At 41.3% G+C, this 25,454-nt stretch overlaps 1 long non-coding RNA gene across 3 annotated transcripts; it reads left to right on the top strand.

Moving 5' to 3' along the window:
* The first annotated feature begins 17,028 nt into the window (after positions 1-17,028).
* On the top strand, positions 17,029-24,336 carry LOC134098035 (uncharacterized). Of its 3 annotated transcripts, none has more exons than XR_009940988.1 (9): positions 17,029-17,106; positions 17,360-17,534; positions 17,914-17,936; positions 18,523-18,670; positions 22,013-22,066; positions 22,911-23,012; positions 23,176-23,259; positions 23,592-23,673; positions 24,005-24,336. It is a non-coding gene; the product is annotated as an uncharacterized LOC134098035 (long non-coding RNA). The 3 variants fall into 3 exon arrangements; XR_009940989.1 differs by lacking the exon at positions 17,029-17,106 and adding an exon at positions 23,388-23,483 and having other exon boundaries at positions 17,131-17,534; XR_009940990.1 differs by lacking the exon at positions 17,029-17,106 and having other exon boundaries at positions 17,131-17,534; positions 22,013-22,070.
* Positions 24,337-25,454: the final 1,118 nt, after the last annotated feature.

Consider the following 25,454-nt stretch of genomic DNA (forward strand, 5'->3'; position numbering starts at 1 on the left):
GAGAGTAAAGAAAGGAGAATTGAAATTCTCTAAACCGAGAACTGTCGTGACGAAGAGAGGACCAAACACTTACCTGTTGGACGATGGAAGGATCTGGAATGCCTCCCACTTGTCAGCGTTGTCAGAATTGTGCACAGACTCCAATTCTAATGAATCAATGGACTGTACCACAGGGACTGATCAACCACCTGACCCTGACTCTGGTAGCCAGCCCAGATCTGCCAGGATCAGGAATCCACCTAGCTGGACTAAAGACTTTGTCATGGAGAAATGAACTGTTATGAATAATGTGAATGTGTTGTTAGAGTGACAGTGTCCTGTCCACCTAGGTTACCATGGGTATGCTTTGTTCAAAAGGGGAAGATGTTGTGTCCATAGATTGTATTGTTCTATGCATTCACTGGTAGTGTTGTGTTATACTGTATGCTTTGGGAGTGCAGACACTAGAGGGCGCTAGTGCTAATAGGGTGTGTTGGAGAAATGTAATGACGATGTGAAGGAGAGTAAACGTACGCTTTCTGTTCTAATACTTCGTGTGTGTTCTTGTCTTCTTCTGAACCAACACCACAACAGGGTTCTTACAAATTATAAACCAAAGTATTGCAAACGTTGAAAGTGTACAGAGAGACTATAACAAGGAGGGTTTCTGAAGGCTTCACATTGCCTTAGTTCTGTTCCAGTAATTTAATCTAATCTAATCTTATCTAATATTTGGATGTGCCGAATATCCAATGTTTAATATAAAACCAACTTCACCGCCAGTCTGTCATAAACAAGAACTTGATCATGCCAAAGTCATAACTTTATAAACTAAAGTTGAGCCATGAGAACACCATCAATTTCACACTGCTGTGAGCTAGTGTCCCTGTCAACTTGATCATTAAGGGATCATTAAGGATCTCAGCAGTTATAAGTCAGTCTTATTCTAGTCTTGGCCTTAAGACCATATTAAGCATGTTAGCATGGAGAGGTATACACGTTTACAGTAATTTCAAATATTGTATGATCATGGCGCTATGCTGAAGATCCTTATACACAAATTCTTCTCATAGCTTATGTGTCAGAGATAGCTATCATAACATGTAGGCAGCTGAATAAAGCATCCTTAAAAGGTCACATTACTGATTCTGTTGGCCTCGGGCCCTAGAGCATTGCATTGCCAAAAGGCTTCAATACACAGATACTAAGGCTGAATGATTTTTCAATTGACTGTAGGCTGTACCAGTGGGATCACCCTAGTCTTCAGTACTGCTTAAATACCATTTTCTATCCAATCACTTGCAGGGGAAATGGAAGGCAATGACTTGAGCTCCCTATACTTCTCCCTATAGGCCACATGCATGGTTCTGACCAGATTCACCCAATTCCTATACTTCAGTTTGTGAGTGTGCACTCAGGCCATTGAAAATGCATTACCATGTTAATTCCATTGGAGGTTTTTGTGGTGCATGTCTTACGGTGAATCTAACCTCTCCGATAAAGCAACTGATACAAGTGACAATGTGTCTGCGGACATGATTTGCATGGGGACTGGACAGCACTGTATTATCAGTCATGTCTGGTGAATACTTTGAGGATACTCTTTCAGCATATGCTCTATTGTCTTCATAATGCTTTACAGATTAAGACAGAAACTCATTCGGTTATTATTCAAATGCAGTAGCCAGAACCTATCAGTTGTCTGCTATTTTTTTTTTTAACTCTAGAAGTTTAAATGATGTGTAATAGCTTCTCAACAACAAATGAACTCAGCCACTTCTGCTCCTTACACCACAGAAAAGATGGCTATTTTGTTTTTTATATGAGTCATTTGCATAATGAAAGTAGCACTTGGCATGATCCTGGTCAGCAGAGAAGTACCATCACCCTGGTATTATATGCCCATAAATACTACTCATGCATTAGGCCTCTGGCAACGCTTTGGATGAGGAGTGCTGTAGTCGGGACAGAGAGGGGAAAACACAACAGAAAAAGATAATGTAGACAAACACCGTTTTTGTGATTCAACACAAAAGCTAATTACATGCATTATGAAACTAGAAAATGCGATGCATTTCACAGCAGTAAAACAAGACATTCAGGCAGAGCACTCAGGTGCAAATGGCTTTAACTCAGTTTAATGAGTGACTGTTTGTCTTTGCATATTCTGGGTGGTATACCGCTCCTTTGAAAAAAAAGAATAGAAAATGTAAACAAATGTTGCAGAGACTTAGGAGAGGAAGAGGAAAAACATTCAGTTGGATACAATTAGCATACCATTAACTTGACAGTCTATTGCCTTCTCATTTCAGCAGGTGAGCAAACAACGAAGCGCAAAATGGTAATATGCCTGTAAACTAAATCTAAAAGTGCCTGTGACTTTCACCCTCAACACCTACTGTAAGTCCTTGCCATTATGACACTAGTTTCACTGGTGAATATTTTATCGTAGGTCAAGGATGTTAACCTCTGTTGAGACTTGTTGTCGAATTTGAAACCACAAACAAACAAATAAGCAAATGAAAACAAGCCAAACCAAAGACAGTATTCCAATTAGACTATGCATGTTTTATTGGTCTCTGTCATAGAGATAAAGTGGGGCGCGTACGCAGTGGTGGTGGTGAATACATGCCGACAAGACAACCTACAGTAGTGCTGGCAGAACACTGACAAGCGTCTGTGTCCGGCTGTGGCGTCTGCTGGGTGTCGGCCGCTCACTAGCGCCGGAGAGACACTCACTGAGGCGCTGCCGAGGGTGCTGCCCGGGCGGGCGCGGAACTCAGCGCTGAGGGGTGGAATAGAACTTACTAAAGCTTAACCCATTAAGGCCTAAAGCGCCTGGAAAAAAAGCCTGTAAAACCTAAGGGCGATTTCAGGAAAAACCCCAAAAGCCTGAAGTTTTTCTGGAAATTCAGCAATTGTGTCAACGCCTACTAAGTTATTGATTTCTCAGCCTCTGTAGGAGATAGAGACAAAATTCAAAAAGTATTTGAGAGCTTACACCTGTGGCTTTCCTGGGAAATTGAGTTTATTTAGTTACACCTTCACAAAAATAAAACATGTACTGTGTCAGTGCAGGAACAGCACTATTTCATCAGAAACGAGTGCATTTTCCACAGCTTGTCATTCTGATTGACATCTGTTGACTGGTTATATATTATTAGTATGGTCAGAATTTACTGATAGGCTTACACAAGCTGTAATAGTTTCAAAAAGTGACTGTGTTTACTATATTCCAAAAATGTAGGCAAATTGGGGCCACCACCTTGACGCTATCAGTAATATTGAATAATGTGTGATCATTGACAGTCCTGGTGATCCTAGTCTCTGCTTGACCCTCCACACACATACAAAATGATGGCTTGTCATGTTTCTATTTCATATTTTGAATTCATAAACTCCATATATTTTGTTAATAGTTTATAGTATTTTATGATCTGCATAATTACTTATAGCTAAAAAATATTCAGTAATTTGAAAATTATATTTTTTTAATATTGCACTTGTCTTGACGTTACAGTGGTGATATGTACTGTAGGTCTAATTGAGTGCCTGTCACTTTAAGAGGAACGTGAAAGTTAATTAGATTTCACTCTCAAGGATTTTGGCTAGAGGAAAATAATCGCGCATAGTCTCATGATATGTTTTCATTATGTTTCCGTCATTAGATAAAATAAATGTTCGAAAAACTAACAAGCCAAAGAAAATATGCCTGGGATATGTGTTTTGCAATGTTGATTTCTATGATTTTGGTGAGTACTACATTAATTATAGAACGTGCACATTAAAAAGACTCAGAGTGCTACATGATACAACACACGTCTTGTGGTGATGTTCCGCCTTTTAAAAGCAGGTGTAGCCTAATCCGAATCAGGGTTAAATCCATCAATTAGACAAACAGAGTCAGTAGGGTATCAGTTTTGCAACCTACCAGCCCTATGTATGTCAAATGCAGGCAACATGAGGGAGGGAGCGCACCAAAGTCAATAATGAACGAATCCGAGAAACTCCTCAAAGTCATACCTTCCGATATCTCCTCGCTATCAAAGTCCTCCACGGGTGTTCGAAAATTTTAAAAACAATGTCACAAGGAACAAGACTACAGGACACTCCCTCGTGTCTATTCTGATGCATTTCATTGGCCCAGAGGCCGATAACTGATGCAAAAAAACCCTTAAATGCTAAAATTGACTTATACGCTTTCCCGGCTTCAATGGTAGAACGACGCAACAGCGCTCCCGGCCTTAATGGTAGAAATGCGCCAATGCTTTCCCGGCCTAAATGGGTTAAATGACATCTACACAAGCATTCCAAAAATATATGATATAGCCTACGTAATGTGATCTGTCGCCCTCGTAATATTATTATCAGGGGACTCTCTGGGGGCCCCCTGTCAGTGCTGGGCCCTTAGAATTGGCCTAACCCCCACCCATCCCCCAGTGGTAATTTATAATTCAGGATGGGCACTCGCTGATGTGGGGCTGATTATTGAGAGTACTGACTACGTCTATAGTAGGAGCAGACTGCGCTGTTGCTGTCAGAATCAGTCTGAGGTGTAACATCCATACCTGGTTTGGCCCATGTTATGCCAGGTAATCAGGATCACTGAGTGCGTGTCCATAATCTGTCAAGTGTTGCTGGAATGAGTGAGGGTGGGGGGAGTATATACTGTGTCCAGTATTGCTGGAATGAGTGAGGGTGGGGGGAGTATATACTGTGTCCAGTATTGCTGGAATGAGTGAGGGTGGGGGGAGTATATACTGTGTCCAGTATTGCTGGAATGAGTGAGGGTGGGGGGAGTATTTGCAGCCAGGTGTGCGTCAACATGTGCGTCAACATGTCAACACACGATCGCAAGAGGAAACGAATCGTTACTATACATTTTCTGCTTCTTGTTTTCTGCATCTGAAAAGTTCGGAGAGCTACCAACATGACGGCAATATTCCTTGAATGCAACGTGTGTGCCCGAGCCCTATGGAGCAACTCCAGATCAAACTTTCCACCCTCAAATATTGTGTGCGCAGGGTAAATTCGGGCTGGGTTCCAGATAAACACTTTACATGTATACCGGTAGCAAAGCACAGAAGAGGCATATGATAAACACAAGGAGGATATTGCATAAGGCCTCTTAATCACAGTAGTAAACGCTTTGTTTTGCTTGTCAGCTTTGTTGCTCTATCGCTAAAAGAAACAAAGGCCTTGAACCTTGTCAACCTAGTAATCATGCAATTATGACCAAGTGCATCTGGATGTGACTCTGTCATATCCTTTTATACTGTGCTGGATTATTGCATGAGGCATGTTCGAGCCTTGATTTCATAACTTTGGGAGAGTGGGCAAGTGTGATCCTCTCATCCTGTTATGAAAAAAAATAAATAAGAGGATGACAGTCTTATTTCCTCTGAGACCTCCGCGTCCCATATCTTGAATAAAAATCTAACAAAATCAATTATTCCCCTGAACATGTAATTGGGAGTCTAAAGCAGAACATCAAACAGTCTGCCGTCTGATGGCTTTGGGATTGACTTTTTTTTCTCCACGCCTGCTACGAATTGCCTTGTGAGATTGCATAAGGGGTATTGAAATCCTTTAATTGAGCTCCTCTCTGTTATGATTGCAAACTGATTAAATATAATTTGGTGTGGGTCTGATTTTGTTTGCTTGTTGCCTTTAATTAAAAGCTCCTTTTTTCTCTTTTGGACGGAGGATTAGCGTAACACGCCGTCCCTCTGATAAGTGATTTGCAGGAGTGGGCCCCTCGGATAATTAATCGCCTGTCTAAACATTTTTCGAAATTGCATGGCTGTCATTTAATACGTCTCACTGGCCGACCTTGCAGCCAACAGAGCCACGGCGTCAGCCGCTTCTCTCCATCGCTCGCTCACTGTCAGCCGTGTTTGTATCAGATGTCATTATTACATTCAGATAACAGCTGTCTATCATTCCACCCAATATGGCGCTCGCTCGACGCTCGGTCGCCTCGGGGATCAATATGACATGACCCCAGCCTCCCTCGCCACTGCTACCTGCCACCGCCGCGCTGCGCCGTGCCGCCGTCTGCACAGGAGTCAGCGTTTCTCTTGATTGCAGGTTGCAGACCCCGGCCAGTGATTAATATCAGTTATACAACAGTTAGGTCCGGTCGAACGATTTAGCAATATCTGATTGGACGAGACGCGTTCTATCAGTGGTGATATTAACCGATATCACCACTGGTGACTCTTCACAGCTAATAATCACTCCGCGACGTTGATTCTTCGCTTTGATTTAACCAGAGACGGCATTCCATGTTCTTTGACTTAGCAGTTGCATAGCAACCACAAGAGTTCTGAGCTAGGCCTACTTCGCATAGCGGAGGAACTGGGCTAAATAAAACGATGCCAAATAATAATTATCCTTCCTAAAAATGCACTCGGGTATCTTTTTTTTGTTGGCAATGGAACTGTTGTATAAAAGCATTATCGCACTCGTGGTCGTGGTGTTGTTGGCCAATATCGCCACGGCTGTAGTTACCTACGGCACTCAGCCTTCGGCTTCGTGCCTGCGGCGAACCACAGCCGTGGCGATATTGGCCAACAACACCACTCCCACTCGTGCGATAATGCTTAATTAACTCGCCACACAACTGATTTTTATCCATCACGGAGTGGCCAATGGCTCTGGGAGAGCACAGTTTGTTGTGTGGAGTCAGTGGCCCACTCGAACATTATCCCATGCTGTGTGAGATGGACAGTGAGTGAGGAGTGAATTATTTTCCAAGTTCCTTCTAGAATTCAATGCAAACGATCTATAGTTTCAGTGTTCTGTATACAGTCTGTGGGGAAAATCTCGGAGGGTAATTGTCTCATCATAATGCGGAACTCTCAGTTCACCGAACATTCTAATCACATATTTGTGACCGTACCCCTCAACAGGTTAAAACGTAAAAGGACTTGCTCATAATGCTTTAGCTAATGCACGCGTAAAGCCTATATCATAAATCCTTGAAAACGACCAGATAAGTGTTGACTTCTCATGTGTGCACACTGTTTAGCACTACAACGATTGTGATACAGTATGTGATTCACTATGTTAGGGCAGGTTTTGGAATTATACTGTAGTTTTTTTCCCTCATGGTGATTATCTCAAACTACATCTTATACAAAACTCCCCTGACTGCTCTGCCTTTTGGTTCTGTAGCAGTCGTCTCCGAGTGTATGTTGTGATGCACACTGAATAGCAAACAGGTTCTTGCACTTGCCAGCCAGTCAGCCAGCCAGCCAGCCAGCCACGGCACGCACGGCACGGCAGCGGTCTGAGACCTTGTCCTTGTGGAGCAGGAAGCGGATTCTCACCCCGCCGGCGCTAGTTAGTTTATCACTGATGCGGCCGGAGCCGCGTTCCTCCATTTATCATCCGCGACTGGCCGAGAAGCAAAGAGGTAGAGAAGACCTTGGCGGTGGGCGCCGCTTTGTCATTTACAGCAAGACCGGGCGCAACTGTTTAATGTTGGTGGGCTTCCTGTTTTCCTGGGGTCGGGGGCGGGGGGGGGGGGGTGGGGGAGAATGTGTCGTGAAGATTGATGACAAGAGAGCATGTTGTGGAGACAGATGACAGGCGCACTCCAGTGCTGACGCTGGTGTCATGTTAATGCCATCGCACGGCTTTAGTTATGACACAGTATGATGTGAGACTAAACCTCATGCTTGAAATGCTTCACTGCATGACGCTACAAGGCCTATATTACAAAGATGACAAATGTGTCATACGGCACATGTTCACTTTGCACCAAAGACCACGGGGTGTGAGATCAAAAACAGACATTTGTTATTGGCTCTGGAACGTGGAGGCAAAAATATTGACAGTCTGCTTGAAGCGTTGAACAGTTGTGTTATCGTATTTCAGATCCACTGCTGCAGACTTTTCCAAACACCACACTGGACCTTCCAGAGAGAGAGAGAGAGAGGAGAGAGAGAGAGAGAGAGAGAGAGAGAGAGAGAGAGAGAGAGAGAGAGAGGGAGAGAGAGAAGAGAGTGATGCTGTAGTGACTAGATCAGACAGTATGGCCAGGGCTGCTGTGAAGAGAATCATGACCTTTGCTGTGGCAATCTGAGTGCCTCACCAGCGACTCAATCTACCCGCATGATATATCTCTGCATACAGTAGCTTTTCCATGTAAACACAATGGCCACGTTTTCCAGGAATGCGCTCCACTAATTGAATTATAGTCCCAGGCCTAGTAAATATGAACAAGCATGCGTTGAAGGTCATTAAGGATTTTAATGCGCTGCCATACAGTGAGAGAGCATGCTAATGAGCATTTAGGTATGCATAGCATGTGTATGTTAGGGTCAATAGCCTGAAGCGCTCTGTCAGACACATCAAACTGGAATCAGACAATGTTGCTGCCGCTGTGACATAAGAGGTGAGAGCATGCAGTGTGCTTAGTGTTGAGGAAATAATGCAGATGCAGATTGCTGTGACATTTACATTTCCAGAGCTGTTTCAGCCAGTCTGGGCAAATCGTGCGTTGGCCTTACCTATTAACCCCGATCACTCAAAAACACTAAAAGCATCTAAAATGACTTTACCATGACATTACAGTAAAAGGCATATTTGGGGAATTGCAGGAAATCATTTAAATGGGAGCAGTTTAGCATTTCAAATGAGTTAAATATATGTAAAAACACAAAAACATACAAAACAACAATGTGCAGCAACAATCTGTTTAAGCTGTTATGAATAAATTACATAACAACACATCGTTTTACTGATCTTCAAAATATACATTGTTTCATTGCATATCAGATAGGAATACAAAATGTCAAGTTAAGTTAAGAAATGTTTTTCTACTTCATTTTGAGGAAACTCTGGTCTCTTTTATAATCAAATTATTTCATACACAGAGTGAAAATGGCACTGTCTGCTGACACAGAGAATTCTTAAAGGGACTTGACTCATACTAATGTTTGTAAGTCTTGTTCAATTCCCTCAACGCAAATCCACACTTCCACATCTCAGAAATAATTATCCTTTATGATACAGTTACATCGTTTAAGAACGCAGAATCTAATAAGGATCGTCAAACCACAGGGACCTAATCTATCTTCACAGCTCCAGAACACAGACACGATGAATTGCATTACAATGGCTGAGACAGTCACTGGAAACAAATTGTATCCCCCATTTCCCTAGCTGCATAGGCAGTCTAAATTAGGCTAAAAGTCAAATTGAACAGAAGGAATTTAATAATTGTTCACTGCATTCTCTATAGGAGCAGCAGTGCGATGGAGTTTTTTTTTTTCTGTCTGCTTCGTCAAAACAAAATGGCATCTTTATTGTACTCAGAGGATGGGCACCACCAGACCTCAAACCTGAATGCAACCTCGCAAGATGAATCTGTTGGCAGTACCTCGGCATTGAGTCGGCAACTACAACAAGGTGATTTATTTGATGACTCCAACATTGGTGTTTAATTTATCGCATCTTCCTTTGACTTCCTTTTCTTTCCCCCCTGCACACAAAGCCATTGGTTCAGTGAGAGGATCCTGATAGCTGGGGTTGATATTCACCAGAGCTTTCCCACAGGGCCTGCAGAGTACATGCCCAGATAACTGCTACACGTGTTACCTTCAGCAAGGGTAGATACAAAGCCAGATGAGTATGGGCCACCCTTTGTTTCCCTATAATTAGCTGCGGTCCATTGTGCATGTCCATTTTACTTCCAGAACAATACATAATTATTTGTCATTATTAGGTGGAGGTTTGTATTGTTGTATTGAGAACACACATGTTAAATTAGGGTCCCAGTCATGGCCTATGTGTATGGTAATATCTACAGTACATACACAAGTATAGACACGCTCTAATCATTTACCGTAACATATTTTTGTTTTAATACTTGACATATGTTTATTTATCACTTTAACACACATAAAATATGTGTAACACTGATAGCTAATAACACTGATCTTGACCTTCTGTGTATCTGTAGTGATTGTAGTAAACTGTGGAGTACAGTCAATGATAGTGACTGACGAACAAAATGACAGCTGATGATCATAACACAGATACTGTCATATAAGTGCATGCCTCACATACAGTACGACAACTGCATCTACAGTACATTCTTTGCACAAAGGCCTGGAACACCAGCTGTAAACGTTTCTGTCTCGGCCAGCTGGGCAGATCTTACAGTATATCTCTTCCTTTTCAGTTACCCTCCTGTCTGACTCCTGTGGGTGGAGTGGAGGGTGTCTGTGTTTGACTTTTCTATGCCACATTGCCTCAACAGTAGGATTGTGGAAACCATGCGTGTTCTCCAGGCACTTCCTCATGTGAAGCATGAGGAGTTCTTTGCACAGATCCATGATGAATGACAAACATGTGTAGGTCACACCACCACACCTGTCAACATTTAGACTAAAACAAAAACAGGAGATTCCTAAATCACTAATTTTGTTTACACTTTAACCCCTGTATGTATGAAAACTGAAAGAGCGCATCTATTTTGCAGAGAAATACATTCGCCTTGTAAAAGCAGGTGTTAATTCAAAATGTGGTTAAATGCATCAATAAGAGAAACTTTCAAAGACAACAATCGCTATTCAGAGCACCGGTTTTGTGTCTTTGTACTACATTAAAAGCAACCTTCATTGGTTTTTCGAATGTCTTACTCTTAGATTTGACCATTCTTCCATAGCCTGCGTGCACAAGTAGTTTGAGTAGAACTACTGCTCTTCATTATCTTCCTGCTTTGTTGACATCTTATCACGTATTGTATTATTTTATAATCGCTAAATGTTTGATTGATTGAATCACTTGATTGTATCAGTCTTAAAGGCACAGTGCTTGATATCAGTCTTAGAGTGCTTGATCATCTCAGGTTTAAAGCCGAAGCTTGATTACAGTATGTACTTTGCAGTGATATAATTGACTGGGGGCATGAACATGGGGTCTCATAAACAGGCCTCCAGAGTCTAGTGCTGTAGCTGCCTGGCTGCTTTAGCCGTTGGCTGCAGCAACTGAAGCAAGGCAAAACTGATGGGGTTTTTTTTCCGTTCCATCAGTACTCAGTGAGAATGGAGATCTATGTAAAAAATCATCGGAATTCCACTTTTAAGGCTCAGTTCTCCATTCTAAATAAAGCACAGCTTTTTCGAATTCAGAGCATTGTACCTTACGGCCCTCTTGATGTCTTTTCTGATTCACAAAAACAAACAAACAAACAAACAAAAAACTCCACACAGATCTGGCACTGTACCATACCGTGCCAAACACACAGATCTGGAACTCTTCTGGGGTGCCTCCGCAATCAGAGACTCCATTCTCTATATTGTAAGCCAGTGTGGCATCAAAATGAGTTTGGAGCCATTGGGTTGCTCTAAGGCAGTGTGTGAGGCTTCAGGGCATAGACCTTAGGGAAGAGATTGGGATTTAGCCTTTGGGTTGCTCTAAGGCAGGGGTCTTTTTTCCCTCCCAGAGCTACGTTGACCAAATAAAATGGCCGTCTAATGTTTTATGCTATCAGTAGTAGCATGTATCCATATACAGTAGCTGGTCTCCGCCCAAACCATGCAGCTGAATAAGCTCCTATCAATTCCTTTACTCCTTCTCTGTTAGTGGCTGTGGACTTCCATTGATAGGAATTTTTAGTACCAAGTTTACCAAATACTGTGTTATCAGATTAATGAACATTTTCCTTCACCAGTAAAGGCTTCAAAATCCATGTCCTGACTTGCCACAAAGAGACCCTTGCTCTAAGGTCATGTCCTCCTCCGCCGTCTCTAGTTATAGGGTGCCTCTCATTTGGGCTTTTATATGTTTTATACGGGCCTCGATCCTCACTGATCTACATAAAGAATGATGGGGCGAAAACAATGGGATAGTCTATCCAGTGTTAGTTATAGATCAGTGGGAACGCCCCTCGAGGATCGAGCATCGAAGATCGAGGAGGCATGTTGAGAAGCACCTATAGATACGACACCAACGATCCTCACAGCCAGAGTCCTGTGCCTGACGTTGATTGGTTGAACACCTGTCCGCAGAGACACGTCTGGAGCCTGAAGGCTATAAGTTGGAACGACGCCTCCTAGTGGACACGAAGTGGAATGGCAGCAGCAGCTACCACTAGAGTAAGCCAGACGGGCCTAGTCAAAGAGATGCAGGAGAATGTCATGGGTAAAGGGCTGCTGTGTAGAGCAGACTAAGATGTTTAGATGATAATTATGTCTGAACTCAACAATACAAAGACTGGCTCTGGATCATACCAGCCAACACTCCCGTTTTTTCCGGGTGTCTCTCGTATTTCAGTCATCTCCCCGCACCCTTCCGCCTCGTTATTTCTCCCGGAAAACTCCCTTAATTTGTATGACCATCAAACTTTATTTTCAAATCATGGACCCATTCATTTTTTCCGTTAGTCTGAAATTTCCCAGGTTGCCAGATTGCGCATGAAATACACCCTACACAAACATAATCACTTACTTTCAATGTCAACCTTCATAAAACCTGGCAACCCAAAATTAGAATAAGGAAGTGGATGCACACTCCACAGGCACCGAGTCTTCCAAGCAAGCACGCTAGTTGAATACGCCAGAACTAGCTGTTGTCAATTTTATAGGGAAGAAATTTAGTGATTTACACATCACATAAACTGTTCTTGAGTGATGTTGATACACAATTGGCAACTTGTGTCTTTGGAACATCATCTGACAGTAGCTTTGGTGTTTTGGAGGAAGGCTGCAGGCAGATGGATACGTAACTGACATGCGTATCTCTTTCAGTAACATTAAGGCAACGACTGAAATGGAGCGTTGCAAGGAGTGTATGGAACATGTTAAATATGCAAACACTGATACTGTGTAACCACTGGACACTTTGAAAGTTAGGATAGCAGCCTGCTTTTTTTCTTCTCTGGGACTAGCTCAACATTGAATCCAAATTCACAGGCAGAATGTGTGACTTGTTCTACTGAAGAGACCCCACAATGGTCAGCTTTTTGTCATGAAGCTTTTCAGCCAGAGGGACACAAGTGAAGAAATGATCCAATGTGATGTTGTGACCTATGATAATTAATAATGAAAAATGATTCTATTATTTTACCTTTTCAACATCATATCTTACTTATAAACAAATCTGTTTCTCAATGAACTGCTGGTAATGAAACTAAACATTAAGCTACTAAACGCATATCTAGACACTGATCTAGATCATTCATTGCTGTATTCTGTACTTTACAGAATCACTCTGATTCCGCAGTGCAACTGTTGGAGGTTTTCTTTCCTCCTCCAAAGCTCCTCTGAGCCTCCTCTCCAGGTTGTCTCCCTATTGTATGTAGACCAATTGATGCTGCACATTTAGGCCTGTACTCACTCAAGAAAAGTTCCACATGTTCAGACATTTTCACATTCATATTCAACATTAAGATATGCATGCACATGCATCAATTCACCTTAATGAATACTGCACTGCCCAGTGGTGAAATACTAAACCCACCATGGACATTGTATTCATTGATCCCTGATTCTGTACATCAACTGGGGACGGCTAACAATTGAAGTGTATTAAGCCACATCCTGAACACCCCATACTTTAGCCATACATACATGTATATTCAATGGAGAAACATTTGGCTCTTACTAGTTCACATGCAGACACATACGGTATGCTTTTCAGTAATGCTACGCCATCCTGACCAGCATTTGATTGTGTGCAATTTCTCCCCAGATAAAAGCTTTCGTTAATTGGAGATGATGCTGCAGAAAAGATTTGCAAAAGCAATGAAATTCCTGGAAGTTAATCCACCCAGAAAACGCTGATTAAAAATGGATGACATGCTGACAATGTGGCATAATTTTTCATACACACCCCTTTGTAAACTATATGTTTTCCCTTCCCTCATTATTTCAGGACTGTAATTATAGACCCAAGCGAGCCATATTAGAAGGAGAAGGGGAAAGGGCTGATGATTGAAAATTATGAATTCTCATGCATTCTTCATAAAACGGGAAGTGTGTGTGTGTGCGCGTGTGTGTGGGTGGGTGGGTAGGTGGGTGAGTGGGAGTGGGGGTCTTAATTGAACCAGCAATTCGAGGCACCGTTCCTTTCCATGCACTTGGTCTCAAGAGGATACCTTTTTCTGAGTCTACAGAGCCGGAGGCTGGGGGAATATGGCATGAGGCAAATAGGCAACCAGGTAATTAAAGACGCGCCAACAATAAAACAGCCGCGGCAAAAAAAACGAGAGAGTAAAAGTCCCAGGACCTTGCAATCAACAATAAAACACTCACAGCTTAGAGAGACGGCAATAAAAGCCAAGCCCACAGAAAATATTGCCTTTATAAAAGGGATGTAACAGGGGAGGAGTGTACACAACCTTGGACGGGGGTTGGATATAGTTTAAGGAGTCAAACTTTCTTGGTCTTCGTTCCATCTAACTGTATTGCATTGTCTAAAAGAGAGCCATAGCCTGACTGCTTTTCTACTTGACCTTGATTTAAGGAGTCATCGTATTATCTCATTCACAGTTTGAGAAGAGACAGGGTTTTTTATGGTATTTGTTCGTGATAGTTCTACATGACCCTGAATATAAGTACGTCATTTCAACAATTTGTCAGTTTTAGGCGTCTTTACCCAATGATATTCTTCTGTGACATTCAATGCCAAAAAATAACAACAAAAAGAGACAGGGCTAACCATTTGAGTATTCTGCAGAGAAAGCCTGTGCCCTTTCAGTGAGATGAATCTCCATACTATACAGTATAAGTATAGTAAATGAAACCTTCCACAAGTCAAAAGCATTATACAGAGAACACATCAGCTGTTTCTTCTCAGCAAAACCACTAGCAGTCTAGCAGTAGTTTAGGCTGGGTGAACCCTGCCTGAGTTTAGTGTTTAACCATCATTCCAAAACGTTTGGTTTCACTGTCCTTTCGCATAATCGGGCAATTGATCTGAGTGACTGCTGGATATCATTGCAATCCCCTAACTAATTTCGAGCTGCTAATACTAGCCTGTGCTGAACAACCAATTTTCAATAATTATAGTCCTCCCTCTAAAGCAAGCTTGTACCTAGAACACTTAATTTAGAATGAATTTGTTATTATGGCAGTATGGCATCAATTGTGCTGAATCAATATATCACATATGAACAAGATACCTTCAGACCAAGGAATGTGTTTTTTGAGCCACCTGCAAACATTTCATTTTTCACATCATATTGGATTTCTATTTTTAAGGCATACAAGAAACAAGAATAAAGAGGGAGATATATGTATGAGCTCTGGGCTGGCTACTGTAATAAAGCTAAATTAGCCCTGAAACATAATGACGATGCAATAGTAATGAACATTTAGTCCATTTGGGATAGAATGTCTGTTCTGTTAGAATGACACTGTTAATGACTGTTAATGAATTCTTTTATAGTGTTGAGTTGGTAAATATCAAGCTGAATGAAAACTCTTTTACTGTATATTATGTATGTTTAATGGAAACAACTTTTATTTTCATTTTGGATCATCAATATCAGAAATGGGCCCCCCGGCAAGGTTCATGGTAATTTATTTTCAAATGAGCTTTGACTGATCATCTTGTAACCAATGACTGATATGAGATCAACAAGTGCATGTGATATCTAACACCCAGCCCATTCCAGCTATAATGACATTTACTAATGACAAAAGATAATGGATGTCTCAGATCCTCAGATAACTAAAGTATCGTCTGATCCGTCTTTGACTGGCAGCTAATTAAAGTAGCATTTGCTTGACAGGTTATCGTTTCTCAGTGAAATGTCACACAACGTTGTATAGAAGTGGTGACCACACTATTGGAACGATGACGGGTCAGAATGGATGGAGGTACACACACCTCCATTGAGCGGTGATACAGATGAGGATGAAAACCCCCACCACACACACACACACACACACACACACACACACCATCTCACTATGATGGAGCAGGTGTCAATTGTCTCGTTAACAGCAGGCCTCTGAATAGCACTGGCTGGCGGCGGGCTGTGTGGTGGTGTGTAATCTGTCTGTAGCCCAGGAGATTGCAAAAACAGAGCCGTCTCTGTGGCAGGGACTTCAAAAGGAGCCCTGACATCTCAACAAAACAATATTCCTCACAAGTCCACATTAATAAACCAGAGCTGGTCTAACATCTAAGCCAATAGTCAGCTTTTATTTGATGAAGAACATGCATAATAATGACTTAACCCCTCTAAAACCACAGAACACTGTACACATTCACAAAAGAAAACTCTGAAAGTGAAAAAAATGTGGTGTGACTTACCATCAAGTCAGACAGGACAGGGGAAGAACACCTGAAAGCTGCAGAAAGCAACAACTCTTGGCTCTCCCATTTGCACAAAATAGCTCTCAGGATACCTGAAAATATCAGACATGGGTTCATGATTACCAAAGATGGAACAGCATCAACATGAAAACAAAGAAAATTACAGTATTACTTTCTGCAGTAGAATCCAAACTGAGGAGAGTACATAGATGGAGGTTATGTGGTACAACAACCCGATCTCACAACCAATGCGTATGAAATCGTACGCAACTCGAGACCGAAAATGCGTATGAATTCATACGCAAATCCAGTGGGTCACACATGCGCAGTAGCTTATATATCAGCTAGAGCGAGAGCAACACGGCCGCATGCTGGCCGCACGGCCACCTGTCAAACTCATTTTTTAATTCAGAAATAAGTTTCGTTAAAAATAAATAACTAGTGATGTAGCCTAATATAGACGAATTAATTAAATTTCTGTTTGATAGCAATTCTTTAAACGTGATAATTGGCTAATCTGTTGGTGATGATGCCGAAGGTTTACGTTTGTAATACATTTTTAGAAATCAGCGTTTTTTTTAAGTTTTGACCCATGTTTTAGTTTCTTTTAAAAATTGAGTGCCACTAATAAAGCCAGCATTTGTGTATTTAGAGGGCGATCAAGATAACGATTTTAAATAGCCTTCATAATTAAATATTCCTTCGTGGCGAATGTCAAGTTAATTAATCTTAGACATTTCAACACGTTGACGTTTCCTGATGTCATTACTTTGCGACACTGTCAGCTTGCTGCTTGCTGGTAGGCCTACTGCCCATGTTGATAAAATAAACCTCTCTCTGCCTGTTGTAAGTAGACGCGAAAATATGTATTTTGTTGTTTGTTTACTTTCATGCTTTTCTAATTACTTGGTTATTTATTCGTCCCTGCTCATTTGCCGTAGCTTGTTGAGTTAGTCTTTTGAACATGAGCTCAATTATCATTATGCTAGCCTTACAGAATGCACTCGTTAGGGTGATGTTGTGGTCAGCGGCAGCCCTGGTAAATTGGTGCAAAAGCATGTATTTTTGCATGATCAATTAAAATCATGCCCTCTCTCAGCCGCTAATTCCAACTGTTGCAAGTGGAAGAAATCAAGGACATCACGTCTACTACTAGCCTACGTGCAAAGACAACAGCTGGCAGCAGTGTGACCGGGAAAATGCGATGAGCTGTCATGTGACACACGCAAACACAAGAAAGCGGAAACGCATGATGGAGCGAGAGCCACAGTGGGGTAAGTCATTCGTCTTTTTATCTATCCCGACTGCAGCACTTTACATATCCCACATCTCTTCGTGCACAACACTCGACATCTTACACACACACACACACACACACACACACACACACACACACACACACACACACACACACCTGACTGCCCTCCTTACCCCACCTTAACCTAACTCCCCCACTTCACTGCATCATAGATCATCAAGACCTCCCCAACCCACAACAGTTTATCCTTGTCTCACCTATACAATATGTCAATGAATAGTTGTGATAAAATGAAAAAGGAAAGAAAAGTGGCCTGATGTGTTGTATAGGGATGGCTCTGCAATGTTTTCTATATTTATTTAGTTTTTTCTTTTCATTTCATCATGTTTTCACAGGTCCTTGGTCCATTTCCCGTGAGGTAAATTCAGTCTCTGCATTTAACCCAATTTAACCGAATTAGTGAACACACACAGCACACAGTGAACACACAGTGAGGTGAATCACACACTAACCCAGAGCAGTGAGCTGCCTGCCCAACCAGCCACGCTCGGGGAGCAGTGAGGGGTTAGGTGCCTTGCTCAAGGGCAAGGGACTGGTCGGGGATCGAACCGGCAACACACACCAGTCCCTTTTACATTGCTTTTACTGTGGTTTTGCTATGGTAGATATGGTTGTTGCTGCTCTGCTAAATATAGAAACCAACTGTACAAGCTTGAAGCCCTAACCAGTAGGCTACGACTGCCCCTTTTGTCCTTTTGCCCTCCCCCTCCCCCTGCTGATTGGCCTGCACCAAGGGCCCGGTGTAGGCCAACCTTTTAAATCCATGGAGCTGCAGTTGTTCGCTCTCTCCCCTGATGCCGGCCTAAGTCTATTAGTTGTTGGAATTCGTTGTGTTATTCTTTATCCTTAGTAGATCTATAAAGTTTTTGTTATATTTGATTATTGTAAATAAATTATTCATGTTCTATTGTGAACCTCTCGTGTGTCTCCCATCTTTGTCACAGGTGTGTTTTCCTGAAGAGGCTGAAACATGCTGACACCTCAGTCCTTGCTTCCATTAACAGCTGTGTTATGGAGCGCATCCTCGGGTTAGGATGTGCTAACCCACATCATGGTCTTCTGCAGCGGGTGGATACAGAGGACAATCGGCAGGTATTTTACATGACTTTTACATTGCTTTTACATTGCTTTTACTGTGGTTTTGCTATGGTAGATATGGTTGTAGATATGGTTGTTGTCTCAAATAAAATACATATCTTATTAGTGCATAGACTGATGTTTCAGAAACTGCTAATGGTCTGACAACTAATACTTTAAAAAAAAAAAAATTACTGGAAAAATATATTAAATAACCAAAAAAATGCCCTAAGACATGCACCTACCACGTATGAGGTCAGTTTTTTGCATGTAGTAGAGTGAGATATGGCTTTCCATACATGAAATGACATCTACTCATTGAGAGCTTTCAGAAAATATATGACCTATGGTACCTAGGTGTACGTATCCCAGCGTTGCACCTCAAAATGTACTGACTGTGAGTTCAGCTGGCCAGTTTGTTATATGCGCCTACCACGTATGAGTTCAGTTCTTTTGCATGTAGAAGGTTGAGATATGGCTTTGCATACATTAAATGACATCTATTCTTTAAGAGCTTTCAGAAAATGTATGACTTATGGTACCTAGGTGTACGTATCCCAGCGTTGCACCTCAAAATGTACTGACTGTGAGTTCAGCTGGCCAGTTTGTTATACGCGCCTACCACGTATGAGGTCAGTTCTTTTGCATGTAGAAGAGTGAGATATGGCTTTGCATATATTAAATGACATCTATTCTTTCAGAGCTTTCAGAAAATATATGACTTATGGTACCTAGGTGTACGTATCCCAGCGTTGCACCTCAAAATGTACTGACTGTGAGTTCAGCTGGCCAGTTTGTTATACGCGCCTATCACGTATGAGGTCAGTTCTTTTTCATGTAGAAGAGTGAGATATGGCTTTGCATACATTAAATGACATCTATTCTTTAAGAGCTTTCAGAAAATATATGACTTATGGTACCTAGGTGTACGTATCCCAGTGTTGCACCTCAAAATGTACTGACTGTGAGTTCAGCTGGCCAGTTTGTTATACGCGCCTACCACGTATGAGGTCAGTTCTTTTGCATGTAGAAGAGTGAGATATGGCTTTGCATACATTAAATGACATCTATTCTTTAAGAGCTTTCAGAAAATATATGACTTATGGTACCCAGGTGTATGTATCCCAGCGTTACACCTCAAAATGTACTGACTGTGAGTTCAGCTGGCCAGTTTGTTATACGCGCCTACCACGTATGAGGTCAGTTCTTTTGCATGTAGAAGAGTGAGATATGGCTTTGCATACATTAAATGACATCTATTCTTTAAGAGCTTTCAGAAAATATATGACTTATGGTACCTAGGTGTACGTATCCCAGCGTTACACCTCAAAATGTACTGACTGTGAGTTCAGCTGGCCAGTTTGTCATAGGCGCCTACCATGTATGAGGTCAGTTCTTTTGTATGTAGAAGAGTGAGATATGGCTTTGCATACATTAAATGACATCTATTCTTTAAGCGCTTTCAGAAAATATATGACTTATGGTACCTAGGTGTGCGTATCCCAGCGTTACACCTCAAAATGTACTGACTGTGAGTTCAGCTGGCCAGTTTGTTATACGCGCCTACCACGTATGAGTTCAGTTCTTTTGCATGTAGAAGAGTGAGATATGGCTTTGCGTACATTAAATGACATCTATTCTTTAAGAGCTTTCAGAAAATATATGACTTATGGTACCTAGGTGTACGTATCCCTGCGTTACACCTCAAAATGTGCTGACTGTGAGTTCAGCTGCTCAGTTTGTCATAGGCGCCTACCACGTATGAGGTCAGTTCTTTTGCATGTAGAAGAGTGAGATATGGCTTTGCATACATTAAATGACATATTCTTTAAGAGCTTTCAGAAAATATATGACTAATGGTACCTAGGTGTACGTATCCCAGCGTTACACCTCAAAATGTACTGACTGTGAGTTCAGCTTAGGGATGGCGAAAACTAAAAATGTTCTTGACCGACCACCGAGGCTCATTAGCCGGTTGAAACCGGTTAACCGATTCGTTTAAAATAAATTATGCTATTTGAAATAACAGCCACGCAATTTCCCAACTCTCATCTCTCTGTCCTACGCTCATACACACAGCCCCGGCGCCGCCCTTTCACTCACGTCACTTTTTTAAATCCTACAGCGCCAATGAGTCCTGCAAACCAAGGAGCTTGTAAATGGAGGACAAATGGTTCCTTTGCTCCGAAAATGGTTTGGGTACAAGGTGATCGCGTTGCAAATAAAGGCGTTTGTCTAGCGTTAGAAGCTCATTTGAAGCTGAAATGGCTGAAACGGCTCACTTATGAAAATGACAGCTCCGAAGAGACGCAGCTTAGTTTGAGGAAGTGCTAACAACAATAACGAAAGATGATCATTACCTTATCTGTTACCATTGATGACCCTTCCTGAAATGTAGATGTAATGTCTTTCCAAATTTAAGCCCATCTTATGCAGAAAGTTGCTTAGACTGCAACATGATAAAACCAATGGATAAAACGGCACACTTCCAGATTGCAAAAGACGCACCGGCCACCGCTGTGACCTCGTGCCAAATGTTTTTATTGGTTTATTACGTAGCCTAGCCTACAAGCAGGCATTATGAAAAATTGAGTGAGAGGGATAATTTGTTAACTTCACGCAAAAAAAGATCTTCTTGGAATGAGATGGCTAGCTGTAGTAGCGTTTAGTCCACTGTCTTTAGCCTAATTTAAAGATGCTTCTTTTTTTTTTTGTTTAACCGACTAGCGACAACTTTGGTTGGCTAACGTGGATACGGTCAACCATCGGTCAAACAGTCACCGGTTAACATCCCTAGTTCAGCTGGCCAGTTTGTCATAGGCGCCTACCACGTATGAGGTCAGTTCTTTTGCATATAGAAGAGTGAGATATGGCTTTGCATACATTAAATGACATCTATTCTTTAAGAGCTTTCAGAAAATATATGAATTATGGTACCTAGGTGTACGTATCCCAGCGTTACACCTCAAAATGTACTGACTGTGAGTTCAGCTGGCCAGTTTGTTATTCGCGCCTACCACGTATGAGGTCAGTTCTTTTGCATGTAGAAGAGTGAGATATGGCTTTGCATACATTAAATGACATCTATTCTTTAAGAGCTTTCAGAAAATATATGACTTATGGTACCTAGGTGTACGTATCCCAGCGTTACACCTCAAAATGTACTGACTGTGAGTTCAGCTGCTCAGTTTGTCATAGGCGCCTACCACGTATGAGGTCAGTTCTTTTGCATGTAGAAGTAGTTGTGTGATCCTTGTTGTTGTGTGATCGTTGTTGTTGTTGTGTGATCGTTGCTGTAGTAGTGCTTCAGTGATGGTTTTTTCATGTTCTGTGTGTTTTGTTTCCCTCTGTTTGCAGGCAGTGTGATTTGAGGACTGCTGCCCTGATTCATATGGAAGAAGTTCCAAGCCCGTAAGTAAGTTCACTCACTTATTAGCGAGGTTCCACAAAGATATGATTTAGGGTGGATTATAGCTTATTGTACCTTAAATGGCAAGTACTCATCACAAGCATTCCAAAAATATATGATTTAGGCTACTTAATATGATCTGTCTTCATGTTGCACCCTAGACAAAAAACTACTACAGAGGGAATCTTTTTGGATCTGTGAATTAAATAGTCTTTTTCCTAGTGGGATGAATGAAGATGTGAATTTTGCATGTTTTCTGTAAAATATGTATATTTGCTTGTCTATTTGCTTGTCCATTTTAGAGAATATTAACTTTGTATAAGAAAACACAAGAATATCTGTACCTGTATCTACTACTTGGGCCTGGTCTAAGCCCCTCCCATTACACCTGTCTCTTGTTAGCCTGATAACCCGTTGGGTAACCTATTTGTTAATTGCATGTCTGTGGTTGACTCAGTACGAGCATTGAGAATAGCCGAATGGCTGAAACGTCTGCTCACCCAGTAAAAAAGAGTTTCTTCAGCAAAGACTTTGTCTATTTTTTACTGAGTGCGAACCCTTACTACCTTTTCCTGATATCTTTTGGTTTAACGCACCTGACTAAAAATAATTTCATCAAGAGCGCAACAGTATCCCACCTTCTGACTTCATGTTGCACCCTAAAAACTACCAACACTGTCAAGTGTCCGTTAATGCAAACGGTCACGTTCCCCTGGCAGATGGTGTTATCAAGCACACAGAAGGGTGGAATATAGCTTATTGTCCAAAAATTTATGATTTAGGCCACTTAATGTGATCTGTCTTCGTGAAGGACATGTCCTAATTCATGTTTTTTTTTTTTTTCAGATGAAGAATTGGTGCCGTGCAGGAGAGACTGGAGCACCCCTGGCATTTTCCGTGTGGGTAAACATCAGTCGTGGCATGGGTCAGCCACTTGCAGTTTTACAGGTATGTGTAATGTGTTTATTCAACAGCATTTCGTCGATGAGATCTATCGAAGATGACATTCAATGAAACAACAGTGATTATAGTATGGCCCTGTGTTATGATAGAAATTATATTGACACAAACAGAATTGGTAATGCCATTTTTTCTGTTACCGTTTATTTAGGTCCAAACCATCTTGAGGCCTTTTGGACAGAGGAGAGGACGACCGAGCTGGTTAACCTCTAGATAAAGAGACGCATGTCAAGTGGTATGTATGAACGTTCTGTTTGTTTCTGTGTCGATCCTTTCTTGAAGTTCAAACATAGAAACATAGAAACATAGAACAATTGTTTTTAATGACACTACTGTGTACTATCTTACAAATGCTTTGTGGAGTGAGACCGCCGGTATACCTACCTATATTGATCCCGACATCAGTGCCACACATTGCCAGATGGCAATTGGCCGCCTTGTAAAAAAAAAAAAAGCATGGTATGACTGGCATTTTGTGTTTTCATTTTCCTTATTTAAAGATGGAAATGATGCAGACTACTGTGTCTGATTACACTTTAACACCTCTCTACCTCAACACCAATTCAGGGTTTATCAAGGCCCAAATATGCTGAGGAAGACAGGCTGCCTTGGTGGGCTGAGGAGTTGCCCTTCACTTCAGTTAGTGACGGTATGTTAATATAGAATAATCAATTATTACTGTTACAACTGCATGCACACAACTGTTACATCATGATTTGGCTTCTCTTAAGAGAATGATCAAAAACAATAATGATTGCATAGCCTATCCTACCAGTACAGATGTTGGTCAGTCTGTCCTGCTATTAACCTATGCACACCTGTGCTTATTTTATTTTGACAATTGAATTCATGTTGGACAAATAACTCATTATTCATAGGTTCAGTAAGTGTATGTAATATTTTGTCTGGTGAGTGTAACTTTGTTCCTCACTCCTTTGTGATTTTGATACACTTTCATGCATTGTTTGCCATTCTTATAGGAAAAGGTCAAGGACGTAAGGCTTCTCAGCTGAAAAGCTGAGACAGCTTGTGCAGTCCTACAATGCACATGTCAATGATCAGATGTTTGTTGAGGCAGCAGCAGCAGGAGCAGCACCAGCACCAACAACAGAAGCAGCAGCAGCAGCAGCAGCAGCAGGAGCAGCACCAACATCACTATAAACGCCACCAGCAGCAGCGGCAGATTATGAAGAAGAATAACAATGAATACATGAAATCAGAGTGGGAAGTTGTGCTTTTATGTTTCATATACAGTATATATGCACCTTACTTGAGTGTCTGTACAATTTCATTATACTGCAATGCAATTAAAATAAAGAAATTCATTTAATTCATTTGTCATTTCAGTTTGTTTTATTACATTCATTTAGCCTGGGTGCCAGCCAAACTTAGCCCTTTCCACAACATTTCAGGTCGGGAAGTACGGTCTGGAATTGCGCCGTCAACTATGCTCGATCCAGAGCTGAAAAAGTTCATCTGAATGCTGTAGGCTATGTCTTAGTAAACATACACGTGTTAAGTTCATGATTTGCATAGACAGGCAGGCCTTGATTGCACCTTAGGGTTACACCAGTTATGTTCATATAGACTGCACTCTGGCTATCGTCAGACAGTTTTGCATGCACACAAGTTGATGAATCGAACCAACAACCTCATAAAACCCATTTTGTGCCTGTTTCTCATATTTACATGTGCTGTGATAAATAAACATGATTTGCAGGTCAGTTTTGACCTACGTGACAGTACAGCTATTCGGTTGAGTTTTCAGAGAGTTTTGCATGCACACAAGTTGATGAACCATCTTCAGAATCTGATGTTTAGAGGGCATATTTTTGACATACGTTGATAAACAAAAGTTCTTAAATCATACCCAAACCATTAAAACATCCATATTTTGACTGTTTTTGATACACAGAGGTGTGCTGTACTGAAATAAATCCAATTTCACTGATCTTACCTGCTGTGGGAATTTTGATCCACAAGACATCTGCAGAAACTGATGTTCAGAGAGCATATTTTTCACATAAGTCGATACACAAAAGTTCTTTAATCATACCCAAACCATTAAAACATCCATATTTTGATTGATTATGATACACAGAGGTGTGCTGTACTGAAATAAACCCAATTTCACTGATCTTATGTGCTGTGGGAATTTTGATCCATAAGACATCTTCAGAAGCTGATGTTCAGAGAGCATATTTTTCACATAAGACGATACACAAAAGTTCTTAAATCATACCCAAACCATTAAAACATCCATATTTTGATTGATTATGATACACAGAGGTGTGCTGTACTGAAATAAACCCAATTTCACTGATCTTATGTGCTGTGGGAATTTTGATCCACAAGACATCTTCAGAAGCTGATGTTCAGAGAGCATATTTTTCACATAAGTCGATACACAAAAGTTCTTAAATCATACCC

Source organism: Sardina pilchardus, chromosome 12, assembly GCF_963854185.1.
Source record: "Sardina pilchardus chromosome 12, fSarPil1.1, whole genome shotgun sequence".
Taxonomy (NCBI): Eukaryota; Metazoa; Chordata; class Actinopteri; order Clupeiformes; family Clupeidae; genus Sardina; species Sardina pilchardus.